General features: G+C 35.4%; 1 non-coding gene across 1 annotated transcript; it reads left to right on the top strand.

The window, feature by feature from the left end:
* Window positions 1–16,529: 16,529 nt before the first annotated feature.
* LOC128291991 (small nucleolar RNA R71) lies at window positions 16,530–16,636 on the top strand. The gene has a single exon (XR_008281975.1). It is a non-coding gene; the product is annotated as a small nucleolar RNA R71 (small nucleolar RNA).
* Window positions 16,637–25,575: the final 8,939 nt, after the last annotated feature.

The raw sequence follows: 25,575 nt of genomic DNA on the forward strand, positions 1-25,575 counted from the left end.
TGTGTTAAGTTTTAGTTCAAAAGTATTTGCAGCTACAGCAGGTCTAACTATGCTTGATTCAGTTCCTGTTAAAGAAGGTTTAACATAATCATACATAGCGCATGGAGCAGGATTTTGATTAACTGCAATTACAGGAGGTAGCTGATTGTCTTGGTTTTCAGCCATCTCTTCGGTTGGGGGTTGAGTATCGTCCTCTTGCTCATTCTCTGTGTATCTTAAGCTTCGCCTTATTTCTCTTTGGTTTCTGTGAACTGTGCGATCGATTTCTTTGTCAAAAAGTAGTGGTCCTGACGGGTTTCTTCTAGTCATAAACTATAAAAACCTGCCAAGAGAAAGAAAAAGTAAATTAATAAATAATAAAAAATTAAATTAAATTGAAAGAAAAATAAATGGCAAAAGTAATAAAAATTGAACGTTCCAATATCTTAGTTCTTTGGCAACGGCGCCAAAAACTTGATCGCGTTATTTCGTGATAGGTTTTAAATATTTATAATTAATCGTTCTTGAAACTAACTATTATCGCGATGTAGGCAAGTGTACCTATAGAACAGTAGTATAGTTTTAGCAAGACCGAATTGTCGAACCCAAAGGAACTAAAAGTACTAGTAATGACTGTCTTTTTATTATCTAGCCTAAGAATAAGGGGGTTTTGTTTTAACTAACTAATCAACTAATCTAAGAATTCACAGAAAATGAAATTGGGGGATTACTTTTGGAAAATGATCGATTAAGACAATACCTAAGGAAAAATCCACCTAGACTGTAGTTGTTATTCTGGCTCCGAATCGGACGATTTATTCATTTAACTTGTTCCATAGAGATCCCTAAGTTATGTTATTATCCCTATTCAAGACTAACAACGTCTAATCCCTAGATTGAATAATTGAGACTTTTCTCTAACAAACACCCTAGGGTTGCATTAACTCAATCTATGGATCCCCTTATTAGGTTTCACCCTAATCCGGCAAAATTTTGTCACCCTATGTCTAGGCGCGCAAACAACTCCGCTTAATTATGACAAATGTACTCTTAGATAGGGTCTATTCCTCCTCTGAATAAGAGCTTATCTTGAATCAGTATCCTGGGATATCAAAACAAGAATTAAGAACACATAATTAAGAACAAGTTAAATATTTATCATAAAATTTAGAAAATAATAACAAGATTCATCTTAGGTTTCATTCCCCTTAGGTATTTAGGGGTTTTAGTTCATAACTAAATAAGAAAACATCTTAGAATAATAAAGAATACAAAACATACAGAAAACCCAAAACTCCTAAAGGGAAAATTGAGGAGAGATCTTCAGTCTTGATGATGAATCCGACTTTTGAGACGGATCAATCGGCTTCCTTGGAGTAATTTCTTACTCCCTCCCTGTGTGTTCCCTTTTCTCTTTCTCCTCTAGGGTGTATTTATAGGCCTTGGAACGCCTAAGGGCCCTCAAAATTAGCCTTTTCCGAATTGGACTCAACTTGGGCTCAGTAGGGAGATGCCCGTGTGACACGCCCGTGTGAGATTACTTCAGGCCGTGGTCGAGCCTACCAAATTGACACGACCGTGTGGTCTGCCCGTGTGAGGAGGTCCAGACCGTGTTGATTTCGTACTTTGGCCCATTTTCTCCATTTTTGGCCCGTTTCTTGTTCCGTTTGTTCTCCTATGCTCTCCTAAGTATAAAACATGAAATTAAAGCATTAGGAGCATCGAATTCACCAATTCTAATGGGAAATCATCCATAAAATGCGTTAAACATGGGGTAAAAATATGTATAAATTACGGTTTATCAAGGGACTTGAATGCAACTTTGACAAGTCTTCAAGGGCTCCTTTGCAAGCTTAATTAATCAGCTAATAAGCTGATTTGGGTCAGCATATGGATGGTTTTGGGCTGCCCAATCCTTGGCCAGTGCAGTTCAATTGGTTCAGTTCAACTGGACCACTTTTTTCATAATTAATTAATAATAATTTATTTAGCCCAAAGTAAATTGGGTATAAATTAAAATTAATTATATTATGAATTAATACACATAATTGGACCGTCTTAGGTTGGAAATTAATTCACCTCAATACTTCAAATTGCTTCTCCGTTTTGTGCTTCTGTTAGTGTCTGCCGAGCTATTTTTCGCCCTTTGTGCAAATCTGTCGAAAATAACCAAAATTCATCAAAAATAATTATAAAATTAACTAAATTTCAACATGTCCATATTTTAAGTGCATTTTAATTATTTTATAAAAATTAATTATTTTTCGACAAGAATTTAACCAAATTTGCATGAATTTAAGTTAAAATGGGTATGAAAAAGTGTGTAAATTTTTGTGTTTCCAAGGTAATAGAGACAAAATCAAAAAATAAAGGACTTCTAAATTCAAGAACAAATGAGATGAGAATGAAATAAAACCTACCTATCATTCCTTTTTCCCATCAATTCAAAAAATGAAATAAAATGCTTGACCTTTTTTTTTAATTTTTCTCGAGAAACAAACAGAAAAAACTTACCGATTGTTGCGGCAGAGGAGTGTCGACGGTGATGCAATAGAGGGGATAGTCGACGGTGATGCAGCAAATGGTCAGGGAAACATGTTGGGGTTTTGATTTGGGGAATAAATTTAGGGATTTGGGGAAAATTTTTAGGGGAAATAAATAAGGGATTTTAGAGATATGAGTTGGGGACAAAATTGAACAGAGAAAACCAGTGCCATTTCGTTTAAAATAAAATGATACTTTGCGGTGTTTTTCTCATAACGCCACTAATGTTTGACCTTTTGTGGTGTTTTTCTCATAAACGCTGCTAATGCTTGACCTTTTGCGGCATTTTTTCTCATAAGCACCACTATTGCTTTACATATTGCGGCGTTTTTCTTTTAGTGCCACTAATGTATTATATTTGCGGCATTTTCTGTCTAAATGCCACTAAAAATGCCGCTAAAACATTAAAATCCTGTAGTGTTACTTATCCTCCATATTCATACACAACATGGTTTTAGACTTAACTCAGATCAAACATAAATGTGGTTCAAGCAAGCAATACAACATCAGTGATCACCCAAAAGTCGAGTACAGAGACTCACCTTACTTTCTTTATCCTTGATCGCTTAACTTTTCCAAATGCTAGAGCCTCATTCGTACTAGCAGTTAAGCGTAACAACCATTTATCGGTTAACTTGAAGGTATTCAAACCTTAAAAACCCAAAATCCATGATTATACAGAAACTTTTTAAGAAGTCTTACTTTCCTTTAATCTAAGAGTATAGTGAGATTTAGGGCTTACCAGCTTAACGAATTCTTGGCTTCCTAAACTCCAAGCCCCACATTTACCACCTCATGTAGAGCTTTACTGAACATCTTCTTCTTCTTTGGAGCAACCGAAGAATACGTTGCAAACAAGGAGGAGATTTTTAGCTAAATTTAGGAGGATTCTTTCCTCTCCACACACATATATATAGCCAAAGTTTGCACAGTCTCCTTAGTTCATTTTAGCCAATTACTGCTAATTATGTTGCCTCCCACTAGGAAGATATCTGGTTACAAACTAACTAAACTAGAATTCACATCCAACTAATCACAATTCAGCCACTAAAATTTTTGAATTTCCCAATGAAGCCCGTCAGTTCACCAATCTATAAAATTAAATCCTAAAATTCCTTTAATTTCAGGACATAAGAGAAAATTGAGTACGACATTTAGCATTTCGGTTCTCTTTGTTCAACACTTTGGTGCTCTCTGCTCAGCACTTTAGTGCTCTCTTGGGTGGTGTAGTTAACTGTGTATCCAAATTTAATTTACTTTAGTTCTTCAGGCTAAAATAAAAAAAATAGAAAATAGAAATTAAACATAAATGAAATGGGAGACAAGATTGAATATGAATTCAATTAATATGTTTACAAAATGAGCAAAGTTGAATAGCATGTTAGAAAATGGAATGGATGTACTTGTATATGAATTGAGCACTGCAATCTTATTGTATTAATGAACTAACCTATTGGTTATTTTGTGAAGTAGCATATCTGTGCATAAGGATGCCAAAGCAATGTCATGATTTGTACAATTGTGTTTAAATTACTTAAACTAGTTGAAATGTCAAGGTAAGTTAAGTTAATTTTGCATAGAATTACTAAGTATTTAAAATGCTTACCTGTCATCTTGTTTTTTCCTTGTAAATCGTCAACTTGCATAATAGGTTGGTCGGATCACCATGAAGCTCACACTATCCTATTGTTGATTTGGTAAACTCTTACTCATTTTAAGCTCGGTATTATGGCATGTACCTAGGTGTTATAAATATGAATTTATTTGGAAATGATAGTTTGGTTTGAATCATGGTTAATGGTTAATCTTTGATTCAGTTATTGCTTATATGCATGTATTGTTTAGTAACATGTTTTGGCAACTTGAATTGGCTTATAAATGGTAGATTTGAATATGGGATGATATGGTAAAATGATTATTTTGAATGGTTATTTTGGATGTGCATTGGCTTGATGAAATGATAGTATTCTATGGCTATATGTATGATTATTTAACTAGAAATAGTATAAGTAGATTAAAATTTAATTAATGCCAACTGAGGCATATTGGCTAATTGGTTAGATGTTGGATGATGCTATAGTTTGAGTATGTGAATTAGCAAGTCATGTGTGGTATGGTTGGTATTCAAGTAACATGATAGAGTTATGGTATGCCATAACTAAATGTTGATTTGAATGGCATATTTGAACATGGATTGAAATGGTAAGATGTTGGTTTTAATTGGCTTAAAGGTATGTTAGCATAATTTGAGTTTGTATTAGTGAATTTGATTTGTCCTAGTGTAAATTTATGGCTAATTGATTTGAATGGTGTAAATTAGTTATAATGAAATGTTTAGGTATGTTTTTGGAGTGGTTTGGTGCATGTATAAGCGTGCATTATGTATTAATTATATAAATGGTTGTAGTTCGCATGAAATAGGTACCAAAAGGAAGACTTTTGCAAACTTCACAAAAAGTATCGATTCCTTTGATAAGGGTGTTGGTGCTTTAACAAATTTTCTTGATTTTTAAAACAATAGAATCTTGATAAGGTACCAATACCATGAAGAAGGTATCAATACTTTACTACTAATACCGATACTATTATTTTAATGTTAATTTTTTAAAAAAATTAAAACTAAATTTTGTATCGGTACCAGATGAGGGTATCGATACTTGATCTGGAGATTTTGATAATTTTACAATTTGGTCCCATTTCATGCCTAGTTCTACAAAATAACTTCTGTAAGCTCGATTAAGACCTGGATTCATCTATGTATTATTATATGTAGGTGTTTAGGATATGATTGAATATTTGAATTATTTATTTAAGGTGTATTGGAGCTGAAATTTTAAAAATGTTACAAAAGGTCCCTATTTGATCTCAAGTTGAATTAAAACATTTGTATGTTTGTATTAAAACCTGGGAAAGCATGTTGTTGATGTTTTGTGTTTTATTGCTATTAATTGTATGAATGATGATGTGAAATAATAATATTGTTGTGAATTTTTGTTAGTAGTTGTTCTGGCAAAAGATGTGACATCCTGTAGCTAGGATCCGAAGATCGAGTTGGGTGAAAGGTGTTACTTAAGTTCCATCTTTTTTCCTATTAATTATAGACTCATTTAGTCATGAAGTCATTCCACTATAGTATCATGACTATGCTCTCCCCAACGACATACCATTAAGTAACTCGATCAATGTTTGTCTGATTACCTTGCCATAAGCATGTTACCCTCATATGATATCCTTAATCTATTTGGGATATTATCCATTGTTCCAATATGATCTTATTTTATCTCATGGTAACCATTACATCTATCTTCTTGAAAACTCAATTACTATCAAATAGTGATCAATTCATTCATCACAAAGATGAATAACCCGTGGCCACATTTACTCTTCATCAACCATGTAATGCCAATGTTAGGATATCATTTACCCATGTCTCGGGATATTAATTCCACTATTTTGAATGATGCTACATATTACAGAAGTCATATACCCAACACATCAGTTTTCAATTCCTTACCTATTTGGACTCAGGCTTTTACTTACATCAAAGTATACGAGTCATGCATTTATAGTTTGTCATCCACTCATGATTTAGGTATGGCACACCATGAACATCACAAGTGAATAAATCCATAAACAAATTCAAAATATATTCTTAGTGGGTCTAGTCCGATGTTTTTTTAGTCCAATCGGTCACATCTAGCCTCTATTTTCCAGGAGTCAACTGCTTCGATGCCCAAGACAAGGAATCCCCCCAATTGGACTTGATAAGTGGCATACTAGTCTTTCCATGGGTTTGCACATTTTTTATTAGACTGAGGACATGTTTAGGTTTGTCTACTAATACAAGTTGTCTTTCCGTATTACGATCTGACCACGTAACATCGTTTAGTATTAGTTTAAATACTAAACAACCAGTGAGCCAATATTTGCTTTTATTTTTCTTTGCGTGCAAAACACATATGGGAAAAATTATACAAAATATATTAATGTAATCATTGAATTTGTTTTATTGGCCAATCTATTTAAAAAAATTACAAGTTTACAAATGAATATAATACATTTAGGGCACCAGATCCAACACTATCGTACTATAATGAAAATGTAACATCCCAGCGTGTAGTCCCAAAATAGATTTTTTGGCGGGGTGGTATTCGCCTAAGTACATCTTTTGGTGCCTAGAGCGGGTGTATTCCATTATGTGTGTGTAAGATAATGGTGGTTTAATATCATATTTCCGTGTTTGTTGGTGTAGAATGGCAGTCAAGTAAAAATGTATGTGGAATGAGTTCATGCCTGAGGGGGTAGTGCGCCCTTTTATTTGTAACACTGTGCAAGTTAAGTTGCAAGGTAACCTAGTTAGGAACCAATTGGTTGTAAATCAAGGTACTCAATTAGGTTTCTCAGAAGTTGTAGACCTTTGGAAAAGGTAATTTAAAAAGGATGTAACAATTCAATAAGCATGTGATGCATGTTAAGTTCAACTATGAGTCATGGGTCAAATATATATTATGATATGGACGTGAAAAAAAGGGGAGTTTCTCTTATCTTTCTTCCATTTTAAAAAAACTAAATATATTTTTTGTGATTTCCTTAGAAATGAGTATAGTTCGCTCTTGTTAAGTGAAACTAAGGATTTGAGTTCATTCAGAAGGTTTTTTTACATCCTAGGTAAGCATTATAATATTGCATGTTAACATTTAAAAGAGTAAGCATGTTTTATGTGATTGAGTAGTAAAATGAAGAAATAAGTCTTTGCATGGGGGTCATCCATGCTTAAGATGATTATATATAGTATTTTCAAGAGTTTTAATGGTGTTCCTATGTTTTATATGCAATAATGGCTGCAGTTACTTATTGAAAGTTGAATCTAGACTTTAAGCTATTATCCATGGTGGTCAAGTGAGTCTCTATATTGACTCTTGCATGGGTACTATTCATACCATGATAACTGTGGAAAACTAATTGAATGGCTATGACGAGATCATGAAAGATGTAGTCTGATATGGATGATGTATGAGTAATGTAGAAGTATGGTTGCATCTGAATGTCTGGAATGCATGATGTGAGATGTGTGTTATGTTGGTTTTATATTGTTAGATTCAAATGATTGTGCTTAGTTTGTTTTGATGCATAAAGAGTCTGTAAAGTGAGTTTATGTATGTTCTCGGTAGAGTTGTCTAAAAAAGGTCTATCAGGACTTTAAACATGAACTCTGAAATGAAACTTTGAAAGAAAAGTACATAGTCATGGTACCCTCAAAAAGGAATTAAAGGATGGTGATTACCTAATGGGGTTCTTTGCGTGTCCCAGGATGATGATGGTCAAACCTCACATATTGTGAGTTTAGATAAATCTATGTCGTAAACACATCAGGAAAAAATAAGCCTTTGTGGCGAACTATGAAAGAATAAGCCTTTGTGGCAAAGTACGAAAGAATAAGCCTTTGTGGTAAACTATGAAAGAATAAGCCTTTGTGGTGAACTATGAAAGAATAAGCCTTTGTGGTGAACTACAAAAGAATAAGCCTTTGTGGTGAACTATGAAAGAATAAGCTTTTGTGGTGAACTATGAAAGATTAGCCTTTATGGTGAACTCTGTATTAAGCTATATGGCATATTCCGCATAACCTTTAATCATGATTGAAAGGACTAAAATAAGCTAGAGTGTTTGATGATTTCAAGGTAACAAGTAAATTCAAGAAACGATTGAAGATGATAGTTTGAAGAGATAACGAGATGAATGAACTTTTATTGAAAAAACAAATCAGAATAAAGGTTGCGTCTAATAATTTGAAGAAGGGCATCTGCTTGTAAACAATAATAGATAGGTTAGGTATGAAAAGAAACTTTGAGAAATGGTTTACAAAGAATATAGGTAAGAATCCTTGATCAAGATTAGTTAAAAGAGATTCCTACGAGAATGAAGTTATTGATATATGATGATAATGAATTCAGACTAGGATATAACAAATAGAAGGAATGAAAATGTTTTGCAGTTTGTGTGACACTCATTGTGATAGATAGTGGCTGATGAAATAAGAGAAACTGACGGGACGAACTACCTAGCACTTTACAGAAATCATGACTAAGTTAAAAGATATTATTTCTTACTGGGTTCTTATGAACTTACATGGGGTTACACTTTATGTTTCAGGTAGAGTGTGAGTATGCGTCAAGAGGGATGATGCCAAGACTATGCTGAAAGAAGTGGTGTATCAGGTTATTATGCATACAGAGCAAGTTTAGTGGTGCTTTCAAAGTCTGAAAGGTCACTTAGAAAACCATACATTGGGATAATTGTAACAGATTAGGATTTTGAATTAGATATCTTTGTAATTAAATTATCATGTGCCGCGGTTGTATCTACCTATTGTAAATATATATTTGTGTAATTTAGTTCGATTCTGTATTGATGTGCGTGATAAGTTTTATATTTAGGATTGATCGTACTTGAAAACTAACTATTAGCACGATAAAGGCAAGCGCACCTATCGAATAGTAGTATAGCTTATAGCAAGACTGGAATGTCGAACCCACAGGAACTAAAAGTACTAGTATTAACCTTCTTTTTATTATCTAGCCTAAAAGTAAGGGGATTTGCTTTATCTAAACTAATTAACTAAACTAAGAATGCATAGGAAGTAAATTGGGGAAATACTTTTGGGAAAACTGATTGATTTAGACAATACCCAAGGAAGAATCCACCTAGACTTCACTTGTTATTTGACTCTGAATTAGACGATTTATTCACTTGACTTGATCTATAGAAATCCCTAATTTATATTATTATCTCTCTCGAGACTAACAACGTCTAACCCTAGGTTCATTAATTGAAATCTCTTTCTAATTAAAACCTCTAGTGTTGCATTAACTCGATTTACGGATTCCCTTATTAGGTTTGACCCTAATCCAGCAGATTTATGTCGCCCTATGTCTAGGGGTGCAATCAACTCCGCTTAATTATGCTAGATCTACTCTTAGACAGGGACTTTTCCTCCTCTGAATAAGCACATCAATACTTGAATCAATATCCTGGAATATTAAAGCAAGAATTAAGAACACATAATTGAGAACAAATCAAGTATTTATCATATAATTCAGAAAATAGTAACAAGATCCATCTTAGGTTTCATCCCCCTTAGGTATTTAGGGAATTTAGTTCATATATGTAAAAGAAAACATCTCAGAAGAATAATGACAACAAAACATAAAGAAAACCCAAAAACCCTTGAAGGAAATAGAAAGGAGATCTTCAGTCATGAAGAAGAATCCAACTTCTGAGATGGATCAATCGGCTTTCCTCGAGTAATTCCTTGCCTCCTACTCCATGTCCCCCCTAGATGCCCTTCTAAGGTGTTTATATAGGCTTTAGAATGCTTCCAATCCCTCAAAGGTGGCCTTTTCTAAGTAGAACTAGACTTGGGCTCGACAGGGACACGCCTGTGTGGGGTGGCTTAGGCCGTGTTAGAGTCTGCTAAATGGACACAGGCATGTGGTTTACCCGTGTGAGGAAGTCCAGGTCGTGTTGATTTCCCATGTTGACCCATTTTCTCCATTGTTGGCCCGTTTCTCGCTCTTTTTACTCTCCTATGCTCACCTAAGTATAAAACATAAAATTAAAGGATTAGGAGCATCAAATTCCACAAATCTAATGATAATTCATCCAAAAATGTGCTTAAGCATGGGATAAAATATGTATAAATTACGACTTATCAAATACCCCCACACTTAAGCATTTGCTTATCCTCAAGCAAAATCTTCAATTCACAATTAAGAATTCATTTTTCTCAACTTATAATTCCTATCAATAATATCTTAAAATAATCCATAAGTAATCACACATTGATAATTCAACTAGAAGAACATCAGAGTTTCAAACATTCCAAGTTGAGCATTGTATCACGAAAACATAGGCGTTTCCCCTCATCTAAGTAATCACCTTTGATTCAAAATATCACAAAATTCAACATCCTCACTAAAGATTCACTCAAATCACTTGAGGTGTTTAAGGACAACAAATTTAGCACTCATCAGTCAATATGAAAAGTTATTACCATAGGCTTGCGTAAAAATCAAATCTCCACCATTATATATTGAGATGATGCATCAATCAAAAGGTCTTTAGAGGGTTGTAACGTGGCTTTGGTTAGGGGGTGTGGTCACAAACTGAAAGAGAAGGTTAGAATCGAGATTGAATTGAAAAATTACATAACTAGAAAAATACTAAAGTTAACGAATTACATTCCTAATTAGATGATCCTAGAATTGAGTTTTTCTTCATGGTTAACATCGTTTTAAACCAAGCCTTACATAATTTCGTAATATGCTGGACCATCTCAATTGCAGCAACTTAATTTTTTTTTTAGAACAAATCAAGTAACATAGAACTTTGCTAACTATTAAAAATAAAACATAGCTAAGCAATTTATTCAAATAAAATCTCGACAAAAATAGGGATCAAATTAATTAAGGGGATTTCAACAATAATGGGTTATGGGTTAATATTGAGGGTAAATCAATGAATGGCTTGTTAGGTCAAGGGAGTTCACTAAGGGTTAATTATGAAGGTAGACTTTTATGGAGTGAGTGGGTTAAACCAAAGTGCCTTTATCATCTCGACATATCAAATCAGTGGTGTGGTCTTGACATGCATAATCGAAGCAAGTTCTAGAATAACAAATCAATATTGACGCACTCATAGCAACAATAAAAGTGAGCAAGAAAGAAATAATATATGCTCTAAAGGCTCAAGATCTCACAAAAATTATGGCTTTCTGATGTTAATCCTGTGAATTTCAACTTCAAGATAATACCTAAACTTGGAGGAATAACCTAAAAATTTTTAATTCTCAAAAATCAACTTATTATGCTTGATTCTCTAATTCCTTAAAGTTTAAACAATTAATGCATGAATGCCTATGTTTTAATTCAATACATATCAATAAAAATCATAAATTAATCAACATTCATTCTAATAGTAATATGAGTGAGTGAGAATAAGTCAAAATCCAGGGATATTTCTAATAATGATATAAATAACCCCCCCACACTTAAGATGTACATTGTCCTCAATGTAAAAATATAGATTTATTGAAAAATATAGATATAAGATCATAAGATAAGGAGAGAAGTGAAACTTCTTGAATGTTAAATAGAATCCTTGAATTGGAGTCATGGAAAGTAATCGGCTATGGCAAGGGTGAGATTGGAGGAGGATACTCTGGTGGTGGTAGAGGTTGTTAGTCCACAAGTGCTGCGCCAAAAGAATATTATAACTAGTGGTAGCTATGGTCGTGGTCGAGCAGGGCATAGCAGTCTTGGAGGACCTTTTCCAGTGGAGTTGCAAATTCCTAAGTAATAGTGAGCTTTGGAGCTCATCATAACTGTGACAGGATCAATAATTCTTTAGGAAATATAAAGTAGCATGATTACTCTTAAAAAAATGGCCGAAAACATAAATTGCTTAATATAAATTATAAAACCTAAAGATGAAATAAAAGTAGTATTAAAGAGAAATAAAAAGTAATTTAAAAATCATAAATAAAGATAAAAATAAAAAGTCTTCAAAAATCTTCATCGCCAGATGGTTCGCGAGGTGGAGGTGGCAATGAGATGTGAAGGTGCTGACAAATCTGATGTAAGGTTGCATCAATGTGATCAAAGTGCTGAAAACATTGCTTCTCGAATCAAGTGAGACGCTTAGAGATGTCAGAGAGTGAAGCAGCCGCATGAACTGGACGATGAATAGGTGGTGGTTGAGATGGTGGATCCTCGTGAGGTGGAGGGACATCATTAGTAATGTCCTCTAGGTCCTCCTGCTCGGCTGATTGGACGAGGTGGTACTGAGGAGGATCAAATCCACGTCATCGCTCGATCATCCTTATATGGAGCATAGTCGAGATGCCCTGTGGGGACATCTGACCGATGAGGGTGAGGAAAGATGCTTGCACCAGCGTGTTAGGAGACCGAAGTACCGCGCCAGGTGAGTCACATAAGGGCCGATGTAAAGGACTCCCTTCCTATGCTGCTCTGTCTGATGGAGAATGCTGAGGGTAATAAGATAAGCGAGGTCGAATGCGTGCCCATGTGCCATGCTCCATAAAAAGTAGGCGTCATTAGTGTTGATGACACCGGTACTATCTCGCCGTCCTGTCAGGATATGGGCTAGGATGGCATGTAAGTATCTCAGTGATGGGGCGAGAGCTGATGCCTTGGAGCGGCTAGGGTCATAATTGGCATAAGCAGGGACTAGGGCCTTCCGGCAATTTGAGGGAGAATAGTGGATGTGGCGATGGAGACTGTCAAAGTCGTCGTCGTCCATGAACTCCTCCATTTATAGTCCTAATGCGACACCGAACTCAGGCATGCTCAACTAGCGAACTAAACCGCCAAGATGGAACTGGACCATTCTGGGATCATCAAACTCTGTCATCACTGCTTGAAGGTGGAAGGTCGAATAGAGTTCTAATGTGAGCTCGAGATATGTCGGCTTGACTATCTCGAAGAAGAGCCTCCTGGGTCAGTAGTCAGGAGAGCCCGGACTGCGTCAGCAAGTTGGATCTACTCTAGAGCGGTCCAATCAATCCATCGGCCTGCGCTGATGGGTCTCGCTCGGAGTATCTAAAAAAGTTCCTCTTGGGGTCCCAAGGGAAACTGTAGGAAGAGGTGGCGCACTTCGACAGATGCGCTTGCTGATATGGCTCCGAGTCCCTTCTATTTTTTTGAAGCAGGGAAAGCAGTTTTCTTACCACGTGGATTTGACATGGTGCTTGTGAATAAAAGAGTAAGTCATCAATAATAATTCCTACATCTGCAAGCAAAGTCTGAGTAATCCAAAAATAATGACTTGCTCATAAGATAATATGGACAAAAATTCAAGCATGCTAAAAACAAAACGTGGTGATATTGCACATGAATCAACGGGCTAAATATAAGATGGACAGAGTGCTAATGCTAAACTAAGCGAATGCTAAAAAACCAATCAAGTGATAGTGGATAATACTATTAATAATCCTAATCATGTCGGCAAATCAAGCAAGAGTAAAGATGAATGAAACGACTAAGTAAATATTTATCATTAGTAAAATTGGAAATCACTAAAAATAGATAAGCATGAAAATTATTAACAATGAAAGCAATTATAAGTCAAGAAATTAATAAAAGCAGTAAAAGAAAAAGTAATGGGGTGAAAGGGAAACAAACAACTGATGAACGATGGTGGTGCTTGGCGAAAGAGGGGTGCGACATCGGTGTGTGGCGGATGACGGCGGCGGTGGTACTGGTGTGATGGTAGAGTGTGTGATAAGTGAAGAAAGGAATAAGAAGATGAGAATGTGTAGGGAAGGGAGGACAAGAGAGAAGATTTTGATGTGTATGGAAGAAAAAGGGGGGAGAAAGGGTGGATTTTGGGAGCTTAGGTAGTGACGACGGCAGAGAGTGTGGTGGCTAGGGTTAAGGTATTGGGGAAGGGGATGGTGAATAGTGGGGGTTTATATAGATTTTGGAGCACATGGTCATGGGGCATGGCCAGGTACCCTTATTTTAGCCCGTGTGTTTCGTGGTTTTCAAATTTGAGCGCGTCTAGAATTCGACCCACACTCGTATGCTTTGGGTGTGTTGGTGCACATGGCCGTGTCACACAGCCGTGTCCTACTTCGTTCGCTTCTCCCACGCCCGTGTATATATATGCACGCTCATGTTATTTTGACAGCTTCGACCACGGGTGGTAGGCACGGGCGTGTCGCACGCCCATGTTGATTTGACAGGATTGCCCGCGGCTATGTCTTACTTGGGGAAAACTTTTACTCTATTTTCACATGGCCGTAACGCACGGCCGTGTCACCGCTCATGGTATAGGCACGGCCTAAGGCACGCCCTTGTGCCTGGCTGTGTGGATTTGGAAAACCTGTGTTCAAGGACTCAGTTAATGATTTAGATGTTAAAAACTAAAATTTGAAGAAGTCAACACTGTTAGTGCTCGGGTCTCCCTAGAAGTGCTTATTTAGAGTCTAAGCTCGACTTACCTTTCTGCTGCGTGGTCATAGTGGTGCAAGGAGTTTATACTCCTCATTTATGTTATCAATTTTATCAAAATAATGTTTTAAACGAGTATTGTTTACCTTAAAAGTGTCGAAATTGGGATGAGTTACCTCGACTATATCGTATGGAAAAATGTTAAGTACCACAAAAGGGATTGCTCCATTGGGTTCAGAAGTGGTAACATGAGGGTCTTCCACATCTAATAGTACTTTGTCTCCAACCTTGAGTTGATTTGATAAAACATTGAGTCCGTCATGGCGTGGTTTTGGTTTATCGTGTGTTCTCGGTTTCTGTGTCCGCCATCCATCTAGTTCCTCAATCTATAGCTCTTCATAGATGAGTACTTTGTTGTTACTTGAACATGGCTCATGTATGCTCTTCGAACGTGTTTCCTGCAAAGAAGTTTGCACCACATGATTAGTATTGGTAGCATGATTTATACAACCACCCTCAATATTTGATGTGTTACTCTAATTACAAGCTTGAAGAGTGATTGTTTTATCACCCACACGAAGTGTGAGTTCACCTGTACCAACATCAATAATGGTTCTAGTAGTTGCTAAAAAGGGTTGTCCTAAAATCAAAGGTACGTCACTATCCTCTTCCATGTCTAGAACAACAAATCAATTGAGAATATAAATTTATTGATTTTGACAAGAACATCTTCAATGATACCCCTAGGAAATCTAATGGTTTTATCTGCTAACTGAATGCTCATCCTAGTTTGTTTGGGTTTCTCAAGACCTAGTTGTTTAAACATTTTATAGGGCATGATGTTAATGCTCGCCGCTAAATCAGCCAATGCATTATTAACATCTAAGTTACCAATTAAACAAGGAATCGTAAAACTCCCTGGATCTTTCAATTTGTTGGCCAGTTTATTCTGCAAAATGGCTGACCAAACTTCATTCAACTCCACATACGACGCCTCATCCAACTTTCGTTTATTTGCTAAAAGCTCCTTTAAAAATTTAATTGCGTTTGGCATCTGTGAAAGAGCTTTAATAAATGGTAAGTTAATATGTAATTTCTTTACTAATTTAAGGAATTTACCAAATTGTTCGTCCGTGCGGTCTTTCCTTGTCGCACTGGGATATGGCACGCGAGGTTTGTACTCTTTGCTTACCGATTTTCGCTTACTGTGGTCCACCTCACCTTTACCTTTACTTTCCACAATTCCTTGCCTTGGTTCTGGTTCAGGTTCAACTAACCCTTCTTCATCTCGAACGGTAATTGCATTAAGTTGTTCCCTTGGGTTAGATTCAGTATTACTCGGCAAGCTACCTTGTGGTCATTCAGAAATCAGTTTGGCAACCTGGCCTATCTGAGTTTCGAGCCCTTGGATCGACGTTTGTTGATTCTTAAGTGCTGTCTCGGCATTCTGAAAATGAGTTTCTAACACCGAGATAAATTTCGTTAGAATCTCTTCAAGGTTCAGCTTCTTTTCTTGCTGGTAAGGTGGTTGTTGAAAACCTGAGGGATGTTGTGGCCTTTGATTTCCTTGGCCACCCCACGAGAAGTTGGGATGGTTCCTCCAACTTGCATTATAAATGTTACTGTACGGGTTATTTTGAGATCTAGAATTATTGTTACCCATATATTGAATTTGTTCCTCCTCGGTGCCAGGGTTGAAGGGTAGAAAATCTGGGTTGTGCATTCCTCCATTTGAATCACACCTCATCACTGGATGTACCTGAGTAGAACTATATAAACAATCAATCTTTTTATTTAAAAGTTCTACCTGGTTTGATAGCATAGTGACGCGTCGAGATTGAAAACACCAGCTGCTTTTTTCGGCTTTGTTCTCAATACTTGCCACTGATAGTTATTCAGTGTCATCTCTTCAATAAATTCATAAGCCTCTTCAGGTGTTTTGTTGTTTAAAGTTCCACCGGTGGCTGCGTCGATGAGTTGTCTTGTTGAGGGTTCACACCATTGTAAAAAGTCTGAACCTGTAGCCATAGAGGTGACCCATGGTGAAGACACCTTCTTAATAGGTCCTTGTATCTCTCCCATGCATCATAGAGTGTTTCTAAATCCATCTACACAAAAGAAGAAAGATAATTCCTTAATTTAGCCATTTTAGCCGGCAGAAAGTATTTAAGCAAAAAAATTTCGGTCATTTGTTCCCAAGTGGTGATCGATCCTCGTGGTAATGAGTTCAACCACTGTTTAGCCTTATTCCTCAATAAAAAGGGAAATAATCGAAGGCGAATGGCATCATCAGAAATGCCATTGATCTTAAAGGTGTCGTAGAATTCCAGAAAATTTTCCAAATGAGTGTTTGGATCCTTGTCCTACAAACCATCAAACTGAACAAACTGTTGTATCATTTGAATCATGTTAGGTTTCAATTCAAAATTATTTGCAGCAATAGCAGGTCTAACTATACTCGATTCAGCTCCTGTTAAACTAGGTTTAGCATAATCATACATAGTACGAGGAGCAAGATCCTGATTTATTGGGTTCGCAATAGCCACAGGAGGTAACGGATTATTATGATTATCAGCCATCTCATCGGTTGTGGTTTGAATATCATCCTCTTCCTCTATGTATTGTAGACTTCGCCTTATCTCTCTTCAATTTTTGCGAGCTGTGCTTTCGATCTTACTATCAAAAAGAAGAGGTTCTAACGGGTTTCTTCTAGTCATAAACTATAAAAACCTGCCGGAAGTAAATAAAAGAAAATTTAGTGATATAAACGAAATAAAAATAAAAATTAAATTGCAATAAAACAAATATCTAAAGTAATAAAAATTAAGCATTCCTAATATCTCAGTTCCCCGGCAACGGGGCCAAAAACTTGATGTGCGTGATAAGTTTTATATTTATGATTGATCGTACTTGAAAACTAACTATTAGCACGATAAAGGCAAGCGCACCTATCGAATAGTAGTATAGCTTATAGCAAGACTGGAATGTCGAACCTACAGGAACTAAAAGTACTAGTATTAACCTTCTTTTTATTATCAAGCCTAAAAATAAGGGGATTTTCTTTATCTAAACTAATTAACTAAACTAAGAATGCATAGGAAGTAAATTGGGGAAATACTTTTGGGAAAATTGATTGATTTAGACAATACCCAAGGAAGAATCCACCTAGACTTCACTTGTTATTTGACTCTGAATTAGACAATTTATTCACTTGACTTGATCCGTAGAAATCCCTAATTTATATTATTATCTCTCTCGAGACTAACAACGTCTAACCCTAGGTTGATTAATTGAAATCTTTTTCTAATTAAAACCCCTAGTGTTTCATTAACTCGATCTATGGATTCCCTTATTAGGTTTGACTCTAATTTGGCAGATTTATGTCACCCTATGTCCAGGGGTGCAATCAACTCCGCTTAATTATGCTAGATCTACTCTTAGACAATGACTTTTGTTCCTCTGAATAAGCACATCAATACTTGAATCAATATCCTGGAATATTAAAGCAAGAATTAAGAACACATAATTAAGAACAAATCAAGTATTTATCATATAATTCAGAAAATAGTAACAAGATTTGTCTTAGGTTTCATCCCCCTTAGGTATTTAGGGAATTTCAGAAAATAGTAACAAGATCTGTCTTAGGTTTCATCCCCCTTAGGTATTTAGGGAATTTAGTTCATATATATATAAAAAAACATCTCAGAAGAATAATGACAACAAAACATAAAAAAAACCCAAAAACCTCTAAAGGAAATAGAAGGGAGATCTTCAGTCTTGAAGAAGAATCCGGCTTCTGAGATGGATCAATCGGCTTTCCTCGAGTAATTCCTTGTCTCCTACTCCGTGTCCCCCCTAGGTGCCCTTTTAGGGTGTTTATATAGGCTTTAGAATACTTCCAAACCCTCAAAAGTGGTCTTTTTTTAGTAGAACTAGACTTGGGCTCGACAAGGACACGCCCGTGTAGGGTGGCTTAGGCCGTGTTAGAGTCTGCTAAATAGACACGAGCGTGTGATCTACCCGTGTGAGGAAGTCCAGGCCATGTTGATTTCCCACGTTGACCCATTTTCTCTGTTTTTGGCCCGTTTCTCGCTCTTTTTACTCTCCTATGCTCACCGAAGTATAAAACAAAAAATTAAAGGATTAGGAACATCAAATTTCACAAATCTAATGACAATTCATCCAAAAATGTGCTTAAGCATGGGATAAAATATGTATAAATTATGACTTATCATGTATCTAGTTAACTTGTCAATTAATTTTAATTTGTATAAGTAGAATAAGCTTTGTCTGCATTTGTGTGGTAATACCCAAGATCTGGATTCGAAAATCGAATTGGGTTGAGGGTGCTACAGAATAGATAAATATTGCATTTTTTTCTTTTTTTTTAGTTCAATTTTGTTTCATTCCTCAATTGGGTACGATCCTTAGAATACTTTCGTATTTCATTGTAACAAAAACTATATTACAATTTGAACTGTATACTTGTAGTACATGATATTCCTATTTATATTAGCAAAATTTATATGTCTTAGTGCATGTACACTGAAGAGCGGTCACCTTTATTAATTGATTTCAAACGCATGAGGGAATACACGGATAATTATCTCAATATGCTCACAGGACTCCTATGCCTCTAGAGCTAGTGTTAGTTCCCACAGATGCCCAATGCTCTAGGGTTACTATTTAATTCATCGATGCACCTCATAGACACCCAGTGCTCTGGACCTGATGATATGTTCTCACGAATACCTAGTGCTTTAGGGAGCTATCGAATACATTGGTATGCATTCATAGCCACTCAATGCTTTGGAGCTAGTAATGCTTTCTCACGGGTACCCAGTGCTCTAAAAAACTTATTAACATACGCTCACAAACACCCAATGGTCAGGAGTTAGTAACACATTTTTCTGATGGACATCCAATGCTCTAATCAAACTACTCAATGAATTACCCTCCTATTTTCATTTCATATTACAAGCATACACTTTTACATATATTGTTCATTAATATGACAAGCATAATTATACGCTTTGTATCTATTTATCAATCATACAATCATAACTCATTTATAATTCTCACCACAATATTCATATAAACACACACTCACTATTTACCATTCAATTGCTCAATTAATAACTTAATTACAGTTACTTGACATATAGTAATTTACTCAATGAATATGCGTAACTGAGGGAAAATTATACCAACACAAACTATATTCGGTGTTTGTTGTCCGTTTTCATCTTTCCTTTGTCCCTTGACCTTCTGACCTCGTTTTCAACCTTATTCAATAAACAATGTATATAAAATATTTAAATTCCTATTTATAAACATATAATATTCAATTTAAACCTATTTTGCGTTCTTTTCAATTTAGTCCCTTATAACCTTATTATCCAAAATTTTCATATTTTACCATCTACATGATCGAATCTAAATCTTACTTCGTAATTAAACTTTAAGAACCTCAAATTATTATTTAACAATACATCCCAACATTTTCTCCCTTACAATTAGGTCCCTAACAATTCAATAATGACCATAAAATTCTAATTCAATTCAAATATTCCAAGTTAACCCACTTCACTATCAACATGATCTTACATAAAACTAAGCTTAGTCACCCTTCATCTCATGGTTTCTAGCTTCCCATCATTATGTAACCTTTTATGGAAATTCAAACTAATTCTCAAAATTTCAAAATTTATCAAATGGGTTGGTTACACTAAGTTTTCTACTATCAAAATCTATAAGAATTTGTTAAAAAAATTAACTTACCTTGAATTTTTGGTCGAGAATTGGAGATTAATTTAGCCCCATTTTTTTTCCTTCTCTACATTCTGCTATAGGAGAAAGATGACAAGAGTGTTGTCATTCTCTCCCACTATCTTACATATTTATATATCCAATTTATATTTAAATATAATAATTATTATAAATGGCTATTATTTCATAAATCTCAACATGGTAAATTGATGGCCTTGATTAAGTAAAGCTATTAACCACATTTAATTATGGGAAAATTTCCCTTAGGTCCTTGGTCAAATTAAATCCTAAGGCTTGATTAAATCTTTAATCTAATTTTACTAGTTTAGACCACTTCAATTTAATTCCTGTACTATTTTCTTTAATCCTATTTATAAATAATTTTATAAATGTCATCAATAATTTTCATCATTAACTTATGAATTTTTTTTATTTAGTACTCAGACTATATCAATTCAATAAAATTTGGCCTATCAAATCGATTTTTTTTTACACTGACGAAAATCAGGTCGTTATAGATCGTGTTTGATGCATGAAGTAGACTATAATCTAGCTACCCAAGATTCCTTACTGCAGCAACTTAAAGACTTCTTATATATGGCAATGAATAGACTGACACAAGCAGATGCCAAAAAATGAGTTATTGAATATAAAGTAGTAGATTGGGTATATCTCAAGCTTCATCCTTACTGTCAACAATATGTCATTAAACGAGCTTGTTAATAGCCTGCTAGAAAATTCTATGGGCCATATCTAGTCGAAGAAAAAATTGGACAAGTTTCTTACAAACTCAATGTAACACCCTTAACCCATAACCGTAGCTGGAATAGGGTTATGGAGCATTACCGGAGTTTATAGATCAATTATATTTAATTTATGTCGTTTACTATTCATTTCAAAAAATCAATCACAATCAATCATAATGTCCGCTATATGGGTCCTTGAGACCCAAAATACATATTAAAATCGAGTCATGACTAAACCGAGATCACAGGAATTTTTTTGCAAAATCTCAAAATTTTTCTTAGGTGCAGGGGACACACAACCGTGTGGCTTGTGAGCCTGTGCCCCAGGCCGTGTGGGCATTCGATGTGAGGGACACAGCCGTGTTCCAGCTCGTTCCCTTACCCGTGTAACTCTCTGAATTGGGTCACAGAGCTAGCCACACGCCTATGTGCTAGATCGTGTGGACAATTTAATTTTCAAAAATTAGATACAGGGGTTACATGACCAAGACACAAGCCCGTGAGCTCAATTCTGAGCATTCTGTTTCTCAATTTTTAATATGCAGAAGACACATGGCCAAACCACAGGCCCGTACGCTTGGTCGTGTGTCACACACGGTAGAGACACACACCCGTGTGGACAAAATAAGACAATTTTTCCAAGCCTTATTTTTCACCTTTTTTACCTTACACCTACATGAACACTTCAACATATTTTCAAACCAATTTTGTACATATAAACCAAGCCAGAAACAAGTATTATATATGTTATATTAACACATATGATCAAATGTTTAAATTTCCCCAATTACATTTATGTTTATTTGGAAGTTATTCAATTATACTAACTCAAATCCATTCATCATTTGCTTTATATATATCTTTTACCATTTAGCCATTCCAACATACATCAAACATGATATGGACTTATATAATTACATCAAAATATATTTTCCACTAGCCATTCCAATGGCTAGTTATAACTAAACATTTCATCATTTTACCTAACATAGATTATACATGCCATTATACTAAAATAAGTTTTCTATTTGTAACAAAATAGGATGAAGGATAGTGTGATGATGCTCTGACCGATTTCCAACCCTAGCGAGCTTTTGAGCACTATAAAACAGAGGAAAATTAAATAGAGTAAGCATTCAATGCTTAGTAAGTTCGTATAATAAGAATTTAACTTACCAATCATGTTCGTATAAATAAATATATATAACATGCATCCCAAAACATTTTAGCCAAATGCCTAAGTACAAGATCTCATCAAACAAGTTAGTCTTATAATTCTCATGAATATCAAGAAAATAGAGATGAGCTCATCATATAAAAATTTCCAAGTATTTTAGGGTATCTAAGAGATAACTCATATTTAGCTCATATTTTCTTTCATTAGGAGTTTTATCCATTGAATCATTAAAATATCAATGGATACCTAGATAGTATACTCGAGGTATACAAATCAATAATTTGTCAACTCATGTTCAGGGGTACCCATAAGGGCACATAATTAGGAAGCACACTCTAGAGCCATATATCAATATGCTCATATGAGCCATATACCAGTAAAGAGGTTTGGGTACTACTTCCTCATGGTATCCTCCGATTCCCAGGTAGCCTCTTCTATACCATGTCGTTGCCGAAGAACTTTTACTAAAGCTACCTTTTTATTTCTTAACTCTTTTGTTTCACGTGCTAGGATTTTTATTGGTTCTTCACTGTAACTCATATCAAGATGAATCTCAACTTCTGTTAGAGAAATTACATGTGAAGGACCTGATCAAAATCGTCGCAACATGGACACTTGAAAAAACGTTATGAATTATGTCAAGCTCTGGTGGTAATGCCAGCCGATAAGCAACAAGTCCAATTCTTTCAATAATCTCATATGGCCCGATGAACTTCCTTCCAAGGTGACACTTTCAAGAATACCTTGTCACCGACCTAAAATTCTCTCTTTTCATTGAAGATCGGCATAAGACTTTTGACAATCGAAGTTGCTTTTAAACTATCCCTGAATCACCTTTACCTTTTCTTACATTTACTGGATTAATTTAGCTCCGTGTATCTTTTTCTCACTAAGCTTTGTCCAATACAATTGAGTTCTACATTTACAACCATAAAGAGCCTTATACGGTGCCATTTTAATGCTGGACTGATAACTATTATTGTATGTAAATTTAACCAAAGGCAAATACTTTACTCAATTACTTTTGAATTCTAACACACAGCACTGAAGCATATCTTTTAAAATCTGTATCACACATTCGATTGACCGTTAGTCCGAGGATAAAATGAAGTACTGAAATGTAACGTGTACCTAGAGCTTAGTGCAACTTATTCTAGAATCAAGATGTAAACCGGGGATCTCTATCGGAGATAATGGAGACTGGTACTCCATGCAGTCTGACAATCTCAAAAACATATAATTCAGCCAATCTATCCAAGGAGAAATCCATACATACTTGAATAAAGTGTGCGTAATTTGTTAGACGGTCAATAATTACCCAAATAGCATCTTTCTTTTTCACAGATAAGGGTAATCTAGATACAAAATCCATGGTAACTCTTTGCCATTTCCATTCGGTATGTAATCGGTCGTAATAATCCCGAAGGCACTTGATGTTCAACTTTTACTTGTCGACATATCAAACATTCAGATGCAAATTCGTAAATATCACATTTCATTCCTACCACCAATACATCTTTTTCAAATCCTTATACATGTTGTTACTACTAGGATGAATAAACATTACACCATTCGAGCTTCATACAAAATCTTTTGTATAATTTATGAATTCTTTAACACACATATCCTACTTCTGAATAATAGACAACCATCAGACCCAATATAAAATTCTGAATCAGAATCCAACTCGCATTGTACCTGCCTAGCTTGTAATTCATCGTCACTCTTCTGAGCTTCACAGATTTGTTGCAAGAGTATTGGTTTAGCTTTTCACTCAGCCATGATTGAACCATCGTTTAACAATGACAACCGGGTATTCATTACTCACAAAGCAAACAAATACATTCTGCTTAGGGCATTAGCAACCACATCGGCTTTTCCCGAATAATAGTCAACAACCAGATCATAATCTTTTAATAAATCAAGCCATCTACACTGTCTCAGATTCAAATCTTTTTGCGGTTGATAAACCGTAATTTATACATGTTTTTATCCCATGCTTAGCACATTTATGAATGATTTCTCCTCAGATTTGGTGAATTCGATGCTCCTAATTCTTTAATATCATGTTTTATACTTAGGTGAGCATAGGAGGGAAAAAAGAGCGAGAAATGGGCCAAAAACGGAGAAAACAGGCCAACGTGGGAAATCAGAATGGCTTGGAGTTCCTCACACGGGTAGACCACACGCCCATGCCTATTTAACAGCCTTAAGCACGGTCTTGAAGAAATCACACACGAGCATGTCCCTATCGAGCCCAAGTTTAGTCCTATTCGGAAAACGCTACTTTTGAGGGCTTTTAGGCATTCTAATGCCTATTTAAACACATGAGGAGGCACTTAGAAGAGGACACACAGAGTAGGAGGCAAGGAATTACTCAAGGAAAGCCGATTGATCCATCTCGTGTTGAATTCATCGTCAAGATCAAGATCTCCTTCAATTCCCTTCAGAGTTTTGGGTTTTCTTTATGTTTTGTTATATTTATTCTTTTGAAATGTTTTCTTTCATAATTATGAACTAAACCCCTAAATACCTAAGGGAAAGAAACCTAAGACGGATCTTGTTATTATTATCTGAATTGTATGATAAATATTTGACTTGTTCCTAATTATGTGTTCTTAATTCTTGTTTTAATATTCCGGATATTGATTCAAGTTAATGCGCTTATTCGGAGGAGCAAAAGTCCCTATCTAAGAGTAAATTTTTCGTAATTAAGCGGAGTTGATTGCACGCCTAGAGATAGGGTGACAAGATTTTGCGGATTAGGTGAAACCTAATAAGGAGTCCATAGATCGAGTTAGTGCAACACTAAGGTGTTAATTAGAAAGAGATTTCAATTAATCAACCTAGGTTTAGACATTATTAGTCTCAAGAGAGATAATAATATAACTTAGGGATTTCTACGGATCAAGTCAAACGAATAAATCGTCTGATTCGAGTCAAATAACAAGTGAAGTCTAGGTGGATTTTTCCTTGGGTATTGTCTTAATCAATCGAGTTTTCCCAGCTTTTCCCTAATTTTCTCTATGCACCCTTAGTTTAATTGTGATAACCTAAATTAGGGCCTAATCGAAATAGTGGTTTCGAGACCACAAAATTTGAGATAGAAATAATTATTTTATTATTATTTTGAGGTCTATGATATGATTTCATGATTGTGTGAAAATTTCGTGAAGAAATTTTATGCATAAAGTGCTTAATTTGAAGTTAGGGACTAAATTGAATAACTCATATTTAGCTCATATTTTCTTTCATTAGGAGTTTTATCCATTGAATCATTAAAATATCAATGGATACCTAGATAGTATACTCGAGGTATACAAATCAATAATTTGTCAACTCATGTTCAGGGGTACCCATAAGGGCACATAATTAGGAAGCACACTCT

Source organism: Gossypium arboreum, chromosome 4 (genome assembly GCF_025698485.1).
Source record: "Gossypium arboreum isolate Shixiya-1 chromosome 4, ASM2569848v2, whole genome shotgun sequence".
NCBI lineage: Eukaryota > Viridiplantae > Streptophyta > Magnoliopsida > Malvales > Malvaceae > Gossypium > Gossypium arboreum.